At 37.7% G+C, this 15468-nt stretch overlaps 1 non-coding gene across 1 annotated transcript; it reads left to right on the plus strand.

Annotated features, from left to right (window-relative positions):
• Window positions 1-637: 637 nt before the first annotated feature.
• Window positions 638-763, plus strand: LOC149140960 (U6atac minor spliceosomal RNA). Its single transcript, XR_016265389.1, has one exon. It is a non-coding gene; the product is annotated as a U6atac minor spliceosomal RNA (small nuclear RNA).
• Window positions 764-15468: the final 14705 nt, after the last annotated feature.

Below are 15468 nucleotides of genomic sequence, written 5' to 3' on the forward strand. Positions count from 1 at the left end.
TTTGATGATGGAAATGAATTCAGCACCATCAAAAACTTCTAGAACATTTAAAATTTTAAAATTTAACAATTTTTACTTAAATTTACAAAAATCTCTACCCCATTTTTTCTAAATATAATCGAAATTTTCATGACTTTCAGAGAAAAAAACATAATCATTACACTATGGCTCGAGAATCATATGACATCATCATTCAAACATAGTGTGGGTCCTGGGACAAAAGGCACTGCACGGGCTGGTTGAGGATGGACTTGGCCCAAGAGGCCCAAAAGCCAAAAGGACTGAGTACCTGGTGTCTGTGACGCGGACCCTGCAAGACATGGAGTTTTAAGTGGGCATGTCGTTTCCCCAGTTCAACCACGCTATATCCATCCCCAACTACGCCGCCAGCCGTCCTCGGAACAATTCCAGAACACCAGCGGTTACACGTGGCCATTATATGTGCAAACGGCGGTTTATCGCACACACGTATAAGGGTGAGCTGAAATGATTGTGAACTTAAAGAAGAATTATAGAGGAACAGGGTTCGACCCACCCTCTGCCTCTTGTTACAATAGAAATGGATTATTTATCCCACATTGGTTACGTAAAGAAACTTACAATCATATATAATATTTATATGCCCCTATAATTATTTGTGTTCGTAGAAAGGAGAGATGGTTGGCATCTCCCTCGACAAGGACGGGAACAGTCTTCGGACTTTCTTATCACACGCGGTTAAGGCTCTCCGCCCCCAACAGGGTGGATCTTACCCCAAGTTTTTCAACCTTTTCGCCCCCTCACCATTACACGCGGTTAAGCCCTCTTCACCGTTACCTCTTAAAAGTTTCAAATTAATTAAATTAGCCAAAAAATCTCACTTAAATCTTTACTTTTCTTGGATGTATATGTCCTTAAATCCCATTAAAATGAAACTTTAGTTATTTTATTTTAATATAGTCTTAAGTTTCACTTCAAGATTATCTTTATATTACTCAAAATTGTAATATTAGACTAAAATAATAAAGATAAATGCTTTTATGTTTAATCTCAATTTCATATAAACAACCACATAACCCACCTAAACTATAAAGTCTTATTTTTTTACATTGTAATTTGTTTTTCCTAATATTTTATTTTTCAATAGATAATATTTTTATAATAATTTTGTTTATTAATATATATTATTTTTTTATAAATAAATATTTAGAAATATATTTATTTTTAAAAACATTTTTTTTTTATCATAATTTTATTTATTTATTTTCAAAATCCAAATGTAACACATTTAGTTTTTTTAGGTCTTTTTGAGTTACAAAGTATATAGGCTCAATTTCTTTGGTTACTTTAAAGAAGTGAGGTTATCAAATTCTTTTTTCTCTAATTTTCTTTGTTGAGGTCACTATTGTACTCGAACTTTCCAATAAAAATCATGAGAAATTAGTCAGTTACGACTACCTCTCATGAAATGGTCATAGATGAATGACTTACTTACGCAGTTGAATCCCAAAATGATAATCTAATATAATGCACTGCGAAAACCCCTCAATACTTAAATTCAAAAGAGTGAAGGGAAATCTACTTGAATGGTTCATGAGGCACATTACTTGCTAAGGTTTTGCAAATGGGGTAGCAAGCTAAGTGGGCTTGATTGTGGGGAAAACTCCACTGTTAAGTGCGCTTGAGCCAAAGGTGATCTGGGATGGGTGACCTCTCGGGAAGTCCTGGTTACCGGGTGCAAGCCCCGGAAGTGTGATTGACATTATGTGATTCGTTTCACTAGTTTCAATCCCACTTCTTCACCCCTGTGAGCATCACCCGATGTAATGAGTGCTAAGTGAACTATTCAAAAATCATGAGAAATTAGTCAGTTATGACTACCTCTCATGGAAATGGTCATAGATGAATGACTTACTTAACGCAGTTGAATCCCAAAATGATAATCTAATATAATGCATTGTGAAAACCCCTCAATACTTAAATTCAAAAGAGTGAAGGTAAATCTACTTGAATGGTTCATGGGGCACAATACTTGCTAAGGTTTTGCAAATGGGGTAGCAAGCTAAGTGGGCTCGATTGTGGGGAAAAATCCACAGTTAAGTGCGCTTGAGCCAGAGGTGATCTGGGATGGGTGACCTCCAGGGAAGTCCTGGTTACTGGGTGCAAGCCCCGGAAGTGATGATTGACGCTATGTGATTCGTTTCACTAGTTTCAATCCCACTTCTTCACCCCTGTGAGCATCACCCGATGCAATGAGTGCTAAGTGAACTATTCAAAAATCATGAGAAATTAGTCAGTTACTACTACCTCTCATGGAAATGGTCATAGATGAATGACTTACTTAACGCAGTTGAATCCCAAAATGATAATCTAATATAATGCACTGCAAAAACCCCTCAATACTTAAAGTCTCCTCATAATTGACCTCTTCCTTCTGTGCAAAACCTTTTGTCACAAGCCTGCCTTTATTCTTGTTAAGCGAGACATTTTCTTTATACTTGTTCTTGAAGACCCACTTGGAGCCAATTGGTTTGGTTCCTAATGGAGGATCAACCAGATTCAAGGTGCCATTCTTTATCAAAACACCATATTATTTTTGCATCACTTCTTTCCATTCATCTTGAGAAGCGACTTCTTTGAAGGAAGTTGGTTCAAAATATGTAGACAAATTTAGTTCACAATCATAAGAAACATCCATATCAACAAGTGAATAAGGATTGTTTACATCACCTCCATTATGTCTGGTTGAGCTTCTTGTTCCTATCTTTCCAACCTCATGAGGACGAACAATTTTAAGTGTCTTTGTCAGCGATTTTGGAGGACCTTTCTGAGATGGCCCATGCTTCTCAGTTGACTAAGATGGGGCTAAATCAAGATTTATTCTCCCAATTCTGTCAATTACATCACTCAAAGTGTTATTAGTGGCTGTAGCTTCATGCGGGGGAGAGAGTGCTTCATAAGAAGATTCCACAGATTGATCTAGTATAGGGATGCCCCCTTAAAGATGTGGAATCTCATTACCAAACTCTTGAAAATACTTTGCATGATGTAATCTATCCAAGTGATTAAGCTGCTACTCAACAACATTGTAAGTCTTGGAAGATTCAAGAAAGATCACATCTCTAGATATTATAAACTTCTTATTAACTTCATCATAGAGACGATATGCTTTGGAGGTATTTGAGTAGCCCAAGAAGATACATTTTCGAATCCTTGCATCGATTTTGTTTCTATGTTCCTTAGGTATCAAGGCATAACAGGTGGAACCAAAAACCCTGAGATGCCTCATCGAAGGAATGTGTCCATACCACATTTCATAGGGAGTCTTGTTTTTTATAGCATTAGATGGACACCTATTCTTTATATACACAACACTTAGAACTGCATCAGCCCAAAACATGAACTTAACATTCTTGAAAAATATCATCGAACATACCATATTTAAGATTGTCCTGTTCATTCTTTCAGCTACTCCATTTTGTTGGGGATTATAAGGCACAATTGTTTGATGTTTGATCCCATGTTGGTGAAGATAGTTTTCAAATTCATTCAAAATATATTCTTTTCCATTATCAGTATGAATAGAGCCAATATGAGATTGTTCATCATTTTCAATCCATGCATGAAAGTTCTTAAATGTTTCGAATGCTTCAGATTTTTTATTCAGTAAATAAAGCCAACACATTCTGGTGTAGTCATCAATAAATGTCATCATATATTTATTATCATTTGCAGAAGGAACAAACATTAGGCCTCATAAATCAAAATTAATGAGTTCAAGTTTTCTATGTGCTCTGGAATGAGAATCATGAAAATACTGTTTTTTATGCTTTCCTAAGTTACAAGCATCTCATTGCTTAAGTTTCCTAGGAATTGTAGGCAAACCAGTAACACCATTTTTCTTCAACAAATAGAGTTTTTCATAATTCAAGTGCCCAAATCTAGCATGCCATAAAAGAATTGATGGAAATGTACCTTCATCATAGTGAGAATTGTATGAAAAGTTTTGTGCACGAACAGAGGTTCCTTGCAACTTCAAAAGTATTTCTTCTTCTATCCTAGTCATGACAAGTGAGTGATATGATTCTTTTCTAACCTCAACCTTGCCATTAAATATATGAATGGAGTTTCCTCGCTGGAATATGTGGACCAAATACAACAAGTTTCTCCTCAACTCTGAGAGGTATAAAACATCATGTAGAAGAAAGTATGGAAGACCAGGTAGTTTGATCCTGATGGTGCCAAGCCCTGATGGCTTGAGTTTTGACTTGTCTGTAAAGTATACTGCTCCATCAACATTGTCAATGAATTCTTCAAAGAAATATCTTCTAAAAGTCATGTGGCAAGTTTCTCCTGAATCAAGCAACCAAGCATCTTTCCATGAAGCAAGTGAAGCATTGAATAAGTCTTCAGTTACTCCAATGTTGCAATGTGCCACAACATAATGAGCAGATTCAGGTGCTTTACCTTTCCCTTTGTCAGGTGTTTTACCTTTTCCTTCATTTCTTTCCTACTCAATTATGTCCCAAGGAAACTTACATGTGGAAGCATCATGTCCATCTCTATTGCATCGTATGAAATGAATATCATAACTTTCTCCTTGGAAATGTTTGCCCCCCTGCCTCTAAAATTCTTCCTTCCTCTTCCTCTTCAACCACCTCTTCCTCTAGAGGAATTTTGTCCTTGATTCTTCTCTTTCTGTGCAAGGCAAAAAAATTCTTCAGAAGACTAAGGAGCTATCTTCTTCCCAAAAATATTATCTCTTTCAGTAAACTTCTTCTCTAGGGATTCAAAGTAAACCTCCTTAAGTTTTCCACTTGCTTGCAATGAATCAAGGTAATGTGAATAGGTGGGATACAGTGCCTTGACATAGGTTGTAAGAGGAACATCTATTTCAACATTGGTGGCCTTTATGTCATGCATAATGGATCATATTCCTTCAACTTCCTTAAATATTCAAAAACGTTTGAAAATGGGTAAATATGAAGACTCACCCCTTCATTTACTGATGCTGTAATTAAGTCATAGGCCTTGTTGTTCATGTTTTCCCAAATTGCAAACTCCTTATCTGAAGTGGGTTTTTTTTGGGTGCATTTTCTCCACATCCTTCACAAACTCCTTTCCACAACTCATTGAAAATTAAGGTGTGCTTAATTTTCCTGGATCACTCATGGTAGTTCTCTTTTCCAGTGAGAACTACTCCCACTATGGATATGAGTGAATGCATCATAGAATTTGTTCTGGCCTCTAAATAATTGCAAAAGAAATTGATCTATGCTGATTTGTATACAACTACGTCTTCAAAAAAATATTCAACTAAGAGTGTAAGCTCTTAATATTCCTCCATATACCATGAAATTTCAATATAATATATGTCTTATCAAAATAGTGAATACCATATTCATAAACAATATGCACTTTATATACTTTCATATGCCAATGTAATATTTCAAACACATGACATATAAATAGCATCCACTTTAATTGACCCCATATAAGAAGCATACACCAAACATTCACCATACATGCCTTTTTTGTTTAAAAAAACTCATATGCACTCACCATATATGCCTTTTAAAAAAAATATTCAACATACACATATATGAGCCATCACACTATGAGGTATGAACAAATGGAAAAGAATGATTCTCAACCTTTTATGTAATGGCTATTCCAAAAAACACCATACGACCCGTAGAAATTCCTTGTAGATTCAAATTGCTTATGTAATTTTCGAAAACAAAAGACTTGAATCTACTCTACTCATCAGTGGAAACAATTAGCCGATCGAGAAATCATGAAGCATACAAGAGAAAGGATTCAATCAACACATTACAAAATGATTTCCTGGGGAAAGCCACAACTAAAAACCCCGCTATCTGTATATTGCATTAGTTAGAAAATATGAGAAGATTACAATGCTTTGCTAAAGCCCGAGCAACCTCTGCACTATATTTATTTGTCTCACTGCTTTCTAGACAAGCCTAGGCCAATACTTAACCAAATTTTGGCTTTCCCAAGTCTCTATTTCCTTGCGTTGTTTCCTTGGAAATTAGCCCCTATTAATTAGGTATATTCCTCATTATGAATTGCGCAATCCTCATAGGGCTTCCTCTGACTGCTTGCACCGCCTGTACAATTGGATGATTATACAACTAATAGTTCCTCCATCAATTGGAACTAGCTTAACTGACTTTAACTTAGTTAAACTTAATTAATTCATTACAACTCAAAATAAACTCAACCGGGGATCCTATAAAGTAGGAGACACTCTACATGACTCAAGTTAGACTCTCAACTCGAATTAACTAAGCCAAATAAGTCAAATTAACTTATTTAACTTGTACAAGTTTTCCTGTGACGTGGAATTACAATTTTATTCCCAATTTAATTCAAGGAAAAAATTAAATCAAAATTTTCTTCTTGCATTTTCAACACTCCCTCTCAACAAGAAAGAGATTATTAGATACTCCAATCCTACCTATATGGAACTCAAACTTTCTTCTTGACAGTGCCTTAGTCAAGATGTCTGCATCCTGTTCGTCTATAGGAATGTATTCTAGCAACATGATTCTCCTCTGCACATAATATCGTATATGGTGATATCGAATGTCGATATGCTTGATCGATCATGAAAAACTATATTCTCATAGAGTTTGATAAAACTCTGGTTGTCATAGTAAATCACTGTAGGATCCATCTACTGACAAAACAACCTAATAATGATTTTCCTCATCCAGATAGCCTCACAAGCTTCTTGACTAGCAGCCATGTACTCTGCTTCTGCCGAACTGAGTGAAATTGATCTCTGCTTCCTTTTGTACCAAGAAACTGCTGCTGAACCAATACTCAAGATTACACTAATGTGTTCTTCCTATTGGATGGAATCCCTTACCAATCTATCTGTGAAGCCTTGCAGCTTCACTCCCTTTGTCCATTTGTACCAAAGACAAAATTGAGTGGTGCCTTTGAGGTATCTCAACACATATTTAGCTTCCTTCCAATATAGTTTGGTTTTCTTAACCATTTCTTGACTAAGATGGTTAACTGCAAAAAATATCTCTGATTGTGTGTTCACCAAATACATAAGTGAACCCACAAGTTTCCCGTAAATAGTAGCCTCCACTACTTCACCTGAAGTAGCCTCCACTACTTCACCTGAAGTAGCATATTCCTTCCTCCAATTTGCTGCTAGAGGAGTCTCCATGGGTTTGCTGCTCTCCATGTTGAAATTCTTCAGTATCTCATTGGCATACTTTTTGTGAGAGACAAACAGTTCCTCATCTCCTTTCCATACTTCCATACCAAGGAAATAATGCATGAGCTCCAGGTCCTTCATCTCGAATTCTCTTGCAAGATCCTTTTTGCAAGATTTGACCAACTTCCCATCACCTGTTAGAATTAAATCATCGACATATAATACTATAATAAATAATTTACCTTCAACCACAATATGGTAAAGGTTTTCATTTGCTACACTTTTGGTGAAGCCCAACCTGGTGAAATAACTATCAATCTTGGTGTATCGAGCACAAGGTGCTTGTTTCAATCCATACAACGCTCGCTTGAGTTTGCACACATATGACTATTTGTTGAAGGTCTCAAATCCTTCTGGATGCTCAATATACACCTCTTCCTCAATCAATCTATTGAGGAATGTTGTCTTCACATCCATCTGATGTATCTTCCATCCCATCCGTGCTGAAAGAGCTAGAATAGATCTGGTTGAAGAGTACCTTTCTACTGGAGCAAAGGACTCCTCATAATCAATTCCCTGCACCTGAGAGAACCCTTTGGCCACAAATATGGACTTGTGTTTCTTGACACTCCCATGTGCTGCTTGTTTTACCTTGTAAAACCATATGGAACTCACCACTAACTTGTCTGTTGATCTTGGGACCACTTCCCACTTTTATTTTTTCTGATAATAGAGTCATACTCCTCTACCATGGCATCAACCCATACTAGTTTTTGCACCGCTTCCTTGAATTAGGATGACTCAATCTATACACTCTCAATCATTAGAGCCATGTATCCAGTGTCCCGAAATAGTGAATTCCTCTACATGCGATGTGACGTGGGTGCCCCCACATTCTCTCTAGCATCATGCATCAATTTTTTAGCTTCTTTGGTGCACTTCCTTCCATCTCTAGAAGACTCTGCATGAGTGGGTGCTTCCACTTTCTACTTGTCTGCATGTGGATGCTCCACATCATCCTAAGGTTCTTCCTTGAGCTAAAATCTCCTCATCTACATGCAAGTGAATCTCCCTCTCAAGGGAGCATCTCATTTCCTTCTCTTTATCGAACTTCACATCTCTACGAACAACTGTCATCCTATGAGATGGAAGGTACAACCGATAGTTGTGAGGTGGTGTACCCCACAAATATGCCCAACCCAACTGTCAGTTCTAGATGTTTCCTTGCATCATTGTTAACATGACAATAAACTGATGAACCAAAGTTCCTGAAGTGTGCCACATCTAGTTTCTTACCTGAAAATAATTCTCCTGGTGTACTCATCCCGAGAATCTGATGAGGACTCCTATTCTATTCACATACAATTGTGTCGCATGCTTCAGCCCACAAGTGCAAGGGTAGGCCTTGACCATGTAACATCACCCATGTAACTCCCACAATACTTATGTTCTTCCTTTTAGTCACCCCATTATATTGTGGGTTATGGGGTGCTATTAACTCTTGTCGAATGCATTCTGATGGAATAAAGTTATTGAATTCATTCGACATATATTCTCCACTGTTATCACTCCTAAGAGCCTTTACTTTCCTGCCAATGTCTTTCTCAACAAGTGCTTTAAATTCACAAAATTTAGAGAACGTCTAATATTGTCTTCTGCTTGAAGAAAATCCCGCACTTACATGAGAAATCATCTACAAATATTACATAATACCTGTGCTTGGACATGGAGGCTATCAAGAATGATCCACACACATTTGAGTGAACTATTTCAAGGATCGCTTGCGCTTGACTGTCCTTATCATGAAAGGTGGATTTGGTGTACTTCTCAAATGTACATCCTTTACATGTATCTCTCTTCTCTAGTGAACCCTTGGGAAGTCCTGTAGAAATATGTTGCATGATCTTCAAATATCTATGGTGAAGATGGCCCAATATTCTATGCCATAATTCACCAATGTCTTGACTCTGCACCTTCTCTACTTTTGTGCTCAATGCTGCACAATATTCTATGTCCAATTTATAGAGTTTCTTCACTTGATCCCCAAAATGATTCACTTGTCCTCAGGCTATATGACGAAGGAAAATATTTCCTTTTCTAAATATCACATCGAACGATCCTCCAACATAGAAACTGAAACTAAATTCTTCTTCAGACCCAGAACATACATGACATATTTTAATGTGAGAGGAGAACCAGACTCCCTCTGAAAAGTAACTATACCAATGTCGGTCACACTATACCTTCCATCATCTCCCATGTCGATGTGAATCTAGAGGTCCTTCTCCTCCAAGTCACTAAAAAATTCTTTGTTTCTGGTCATATGGAATGAGGTTCCACTATCCAAATACCAAACACTACCCATCACCGATGTCACCATGTAAGAAATGAGGGTGAAATTCAACTTGAATTTTGAAGTAAGAACTTCACCCGCCACTCCTCTTAAGGGCTTATTGTTGGCCTTCTTGTGTGGAAAATTCATGGCATAGTGTCCCAACTCATGACAGTGAAAACATTTAATCTTCAACAAGTCCTTCTTCTTGCCGCCTGTAACAATGCTGGTCAAAATTCCATGTAAAATTTAATAAAGGAAAATATATAATACCATGGTCATGGGACACGTATTCCAAGCTGAATGTTGGGAAAAACATCCTAGTGGGTGTTCATTTGGTTTATTATGGCTAAGGAAATCGACAAATGCAATCACAAAGGATTTGGAAAGGCAAAATGGAATTTATTGGAATTTTATTTATGAAAATAAAGGAAATTAGGAGAAAAGGAAGGTGAAAGGTCACATGTTGCATACGAGGAGGAAAATGAAGGAAAATAATGGAAATTGAAGAAAATAGAGGCCTCATTGATAAAAAGGCTTCTAAGGATCAGTTGGCAAGCTTTTCTCAGGCTTGGTCAGTGTAAGTTTTTTCTCAAGCTTATCCAATGTAACCTTTTGTCAGTTCCATTTTGGAGCTCTCTCATTATTATCTCTTTCTCTCACTCTTGGACACTTAGAGTTTTCTTGGAGAATTCTAGCTTTGGAGCAAGGAAGGGAAAAGCAAGCAAAGGAAGGACAAGGAAAATAAAGGAAAGCAAGGAGAAAGCAAGGAAGAGAATGATCAAGCAACTTCAGATGGAATTCTTGTAGGTAACATATTGCATGTGTGATTTCCTATCTAGTTTTGACATCCATGGATTTTCATGTTGGTATTTGGTTCTCTGGATGTCGGTGGCATGGCATTACCAGGTTATGACAATGGTTTTCAACCTTGCATTTCCTTTTTCTGAATAGCCATGGTGTAGTGTGATTGTTTCTCTATTTTGAGATTTGGAATTACCGAATGGTTTCGAAATCCAGGGCGGAGGTGGTCTCATTAAAATTCCCAAAGGCGTAGGAATCACTTGACTGGTTTTGGTGGTATACACGATAAAGATTGAGGGTGGATTCTCGATTTAGGTCCGAGTGATCCAGTGTGGATTGCGCTAAATCCTGAGAGACAAGGAGACGGAAAATTCCTCAAGGACAGTGATGGTGTCTGGAGGCATTCAAAGCTTGGTTTGGTTTTGTGATCTTGATGTTGGTTTTGGTGAGATCACGGTTTGGTGAGGATGGAGGTGGTTTAACCTATGGATTTACTTGGTTGTTTTTGGATTGGTTTATCCATGAGATCCCACATTCATGCTTGGAATATAGCACGAGGGTGACTGGCTGAAAGAAATATTTGGTTCAACCATGTCTATGTCGGGTGGTACGTGGAAGTCCCGAACTTGGTTGTTTCTTGGCTATGTTTAATAAAAAATAAGTTCGCTTGCTTTTTTACTTGTTATTATGTCTCCTTAATGGTTGTTATCTCATTTTTATGTACATGGTTTAATGCTGGTTATAGGCATGGTTATATGACTGGTTATAGTCATGGTTATTTCATGTATTGACTTCTAACTGAAATGATAATGAATGCAAGACCTAATTGATGTCAAAATTGTTAAGGGAAGAGGGTGGTGATCCTTCTTGTCAAGTCTCATATGAGTTATCAATCATTTATGCTTTGGCTTGTATTCATGTCCCATATATCGCATTGATGCCAAGTGTTTGACATAATTTCAGTCCCAGTTGAGGATGGTTAGGCCTAGTCCTGGTGATCCAAGATCTTTTACTTATAGATGCATCAGAATTACATGAAACAAAGCTTATAAAACATGGAACTTAAAAGCACATAAAATATGCGGAAAAAACATGATAAGCAAGAAACCATGACACAAATATTTGATTATGGAGTTTATCCAATTTGGACTACGTCTCCGGGCCTTGCTCAATAGTGGGGAGGCCTTCTTTCATTAAGTGACATAAAAGAGATAAAAGTACAAACAAGGTAAACCTACAATCCTTATACCTCCAAGCTGGAATATGGACAAAGAATGGAGAGCCCAACTTCAGAAACAGATAGTACCATTGAACTTCTGGCAAAAAATTGTGCAAAAATGCCTATCCGAACGCCCAATTCGGATAATCGGGCTTTCTACACCTTGTCGAATTGAGGCTTCTGTGATCCATATCAATTTATGAGAGATTCTTCAGCGTAAATCACATAGAATATCCTTGCTACTCAAGGCGAGGTCCCGGCCTACTACCAGGTCAGGTTACTACTACACACACTGATCTTTTGAATTATTGTGCCGATATCCCCCTTTTTCTGATGCGGATAGTCCTTTATATAAGTTGGCGGCTAACTTCTCAATCCTCGGGCAGTTCTCAACAAACGACAAGTATAGTAGGCGGGTTTCTTTCAATACAAAGAGATTCTCGATCCCGAAATAGTGTGTAGTTACAACCCTGTTAGATATACTAAAAATACCAAAAGAAATAGTTCCACAGACTATTTCCTGCTTATCTTCTTAACTACTCATTAATTCCCTAAACTGGCGGCTTAAACACAGATAATGGACGCTTAACTCCTTAACTCAACGTCTTTAATGGAACTGATAGTGCTATGAATGGACAACCATAATTCATTGGCGCTGATACACCATATCACAAATCGACGGAACCTACAGATCTTACGGTTTATGCACGCGGCGTGTACGATATGCAATTGAAATATCGCAATCGCAATCTTGACTGTCAGGGGCCGATTCTGTATTACGATGTGAGATTGCAATCATCACATCGCAACCTTGACTGCTGGGGGCCGATTCGTAAACACTTGATCCACCTCCGATTAGCGATATGCAATATCACAATCGAAACCTGGATCCTGCGGGGGTTGATTTGTAAACACTTGCCTTTTGTGATTGTGATATGCGATTATCGCATCACAACTTTTCTTACGTAGGGCTGATTTGAAACCGCTGACCTCTGCCTTCTGTGATAAGAGAAATGTGGGACCAATGGCGGCCTACCACTTGGCACTTCCCCATTCGCTAAGAGTTTTCCATGTCACTTCCTCTGCCACCTGTCCAAGTCAAACTTCATCTTTGACTTGCTCTAAATTCTTCACATGAACTCGAATTTGAGTGTTGTCCACACCATTGGAATCAGGATGACAAACACTTTGATTTGATGATATGTTTATAGAGTTTCTGAAACTTTGATTTTTGAGCCTTCTTACCATGCCACTGGTACTTTTTAGAGATCCACCTGGATCACCTGGAGATGGTTTTTGGCTTGTAAGTCTTGTTGTCATGTAAATTATGGATTCTGAAAGCTACAAGGGTTTCTAGGCAGTCACTTGGATACTGGGCTTGAAAAGTGGCACGAATCTTGGAGTCACAGGCATAACACTGGGAAACAAAGTCCTTGAAATCTCCCTTGCCCTTGCTGTGAGAGCTTCTGGAGCCTCCCAGACACACCCTTGTCCATATCAAGGGAGAATCTAGGGGTTTGACGCACTAAAAATGAGTGGGACCCAGGGACTAGTCATGGGGATGACTAGGAAGGCTTATGGGAGTCCTGTAGCAGGTATAAAAGGTATGTGTTGTGGGTTTTTGTCGATTCCACTTCCTTAAGGTCACCTAGGAGGTTGAGTCTTTTAATAGTAGCCCCTCATCTCATGTTTACCCTAGGTAAGCTGGTGAAAGTGGGTAGATATGAGGGGAGGTGTCGTTATAGGGTGGTATTAGAGCGGTTTGTGCTCTCTTTGGGTCATATCTGATACCATAGAGTGGTATCAGTGTGGGTTGTGTTCTCTTTGGGTCATATTTGATACCAAAGAGTGGTATTAGAGCATCGTTCAACACTTGGACTAGATGGGCAGATTGTGTTTGTCATGCATGCATGTAGGTTGTATATGTGCTTGTTATGTATACATGGTAATGGTCATTGTTACAGTTGTGTTTCCATGTAGGAGTTGATGATGTTTTTGTTGGGATGTGTTTGTCATGAATGCATGTCAGTTGTATATGCATTTGTTATGCATGTCAATGTCTATATGTTGTTATGCATGCATTGTCATGGTTATGGTTATGCATGTTTGGTAGGTCATACATGCATTGTGAGGTCATTGTACGCAATTAGGTTATCATGATGTTATTAGTATGTTATTATGCTAATGAGTTGGTTGATATAGTGCAGGAGATGACGATCATCAAAGTGAAGTTGCAAGATTGGACCTCGAGGCAAGGGCATGTCGTAATACAAGTTTATATGTTAGGCATTTAGGTATGTAGGTTAAGGATTGTTATATGCATTATGGTTATGTGTATGCCTTTCATTCTACTGATGTTATGGTTACATACATGATATATGCTAGTTGATTAGTATAGTCATATGCACATGTGTCAGATAATCATGAATGATAATAACTTGTGGTTGTATGCATTGCTATTGTTGTTTTATGATAGTTAACTTGATGATTATGTTATATGTTGTTGATGAGAATGTTATATGTTAACTTGTTGTTGTTATATGTTAGTTAATGATTAGAATTATTGCATTAAGATATTGATGTTATATGTATCATGCTAAATTGGATTGGCCTATGCAGATGGTTAGGGTTATGACATTAAGGTATGAGTTTGACTATGTCATATATTTGATGTTTGAGTGTTTTATTATTTCATATAGTTGATTTATTTAACATAGTATGTTTGTAAGTTGGTTGAATGTTTGATGAATTGCATAATATGACTATGAGTATGTGTTCAAATGATCTTGTTTTAATATGATTGTACTAACACATATGTGTTGATACAATTGATATGTAGTTGAGTGTAAGTAGGTGATAGTTGTAGCATTATGTCTAATGTCTATGAGTTAACTATGGATTATGACATGATTATTAGTCTTGGTAAAGGTTGATTTCAAATTAGTATATATGATCCCTTGATCCTTGGAACATGTGGTCAACATGTGTGAGCAATTGCAGGGAAACATGCTTGTCACAACAAGGTAAGGTAATTGGGGTAATTCTATGTTCACTTATGCACTGACAGTTATGTGTTATGGCAGTATGACGCAGGGGATTGCATGGCAAAAGATATTTCCATGAAATCTTAAAGAAGGCTTGGGTTGAGCTTTCCCTTGGAAGCATTAGAAACCCGTGGGGATGGAGTCATGGTGTCTATTGTTAGTCTTGTGATTTTTTTTCTTTTGTGATTTGTTGAGCTTGACTTGCGGTTTTGTTTATGTCTAGTGCAAGGACTTGCCACCTTTTTGTGGTGTTTTGTTGTTATTGGTTCTCATGGTAAAATTTCCTTGTTGGTAGAAAGGGTGTGACATATGCAACAAGTCAAGGAAGGTGCATGAGTGGTTCTAACACACGGAGGGTGAGGTGAGTGCGCCCCTTGGAAACCTGTGAAAGCATGGAGTTAAGAAGGGAACACACGAGCAAAGATGCATCACAAACTGGAAGGCAAGTAAGCTAGCAATCCAAAGTGATGGTTAAACCAAAAACACATTTCAGTAATATTCATACATACATATACAGAAAATAGCTACACATGCATGCGTAAGAAAACATATACATATATCATTTAGAGTAAACAAGATAGCTGAAATACAATACGACATATGCATGAAACGTGTTGGCTATGTTATATTAAGAAGTGAAAGTTCCAGTCATACAATACAACCATGACCAACCACTAGTTCTGACAACAAAATGTTATAGTCACCACCGCCTGCTTCTTGAAAGAGATATACTAGCTCTGCATAGTGGAGAAGCCAAGGCTCGTTACAATACTCTCCATAATTTCTCTAAGATACTCCTATCGGAAGCTTGGCTAACCAAAATCCCGTACAATGAGTTATGAGGTACTATATATGGCAAAGGGTGGGGTGGCCCTTGACATTCCCCTTTGTG

The sequence above is a fragment of the Pinus tabuliformis genome, chromosome X (genome assembly GCF_031772625.1).
Source record: "Pinus tabuliformis cultivar Carrire ecotype Pingquan chromosome X, CPIR1, whole genome shotgun sequence".
NCBI classification, from domain to species: domain Eukaryota; kingdom Viridiplantae; phylum Streptophyta; class Pinopsida; order Pinales; family Pinaceae; genus Pinus; species Pinus tabuliformis.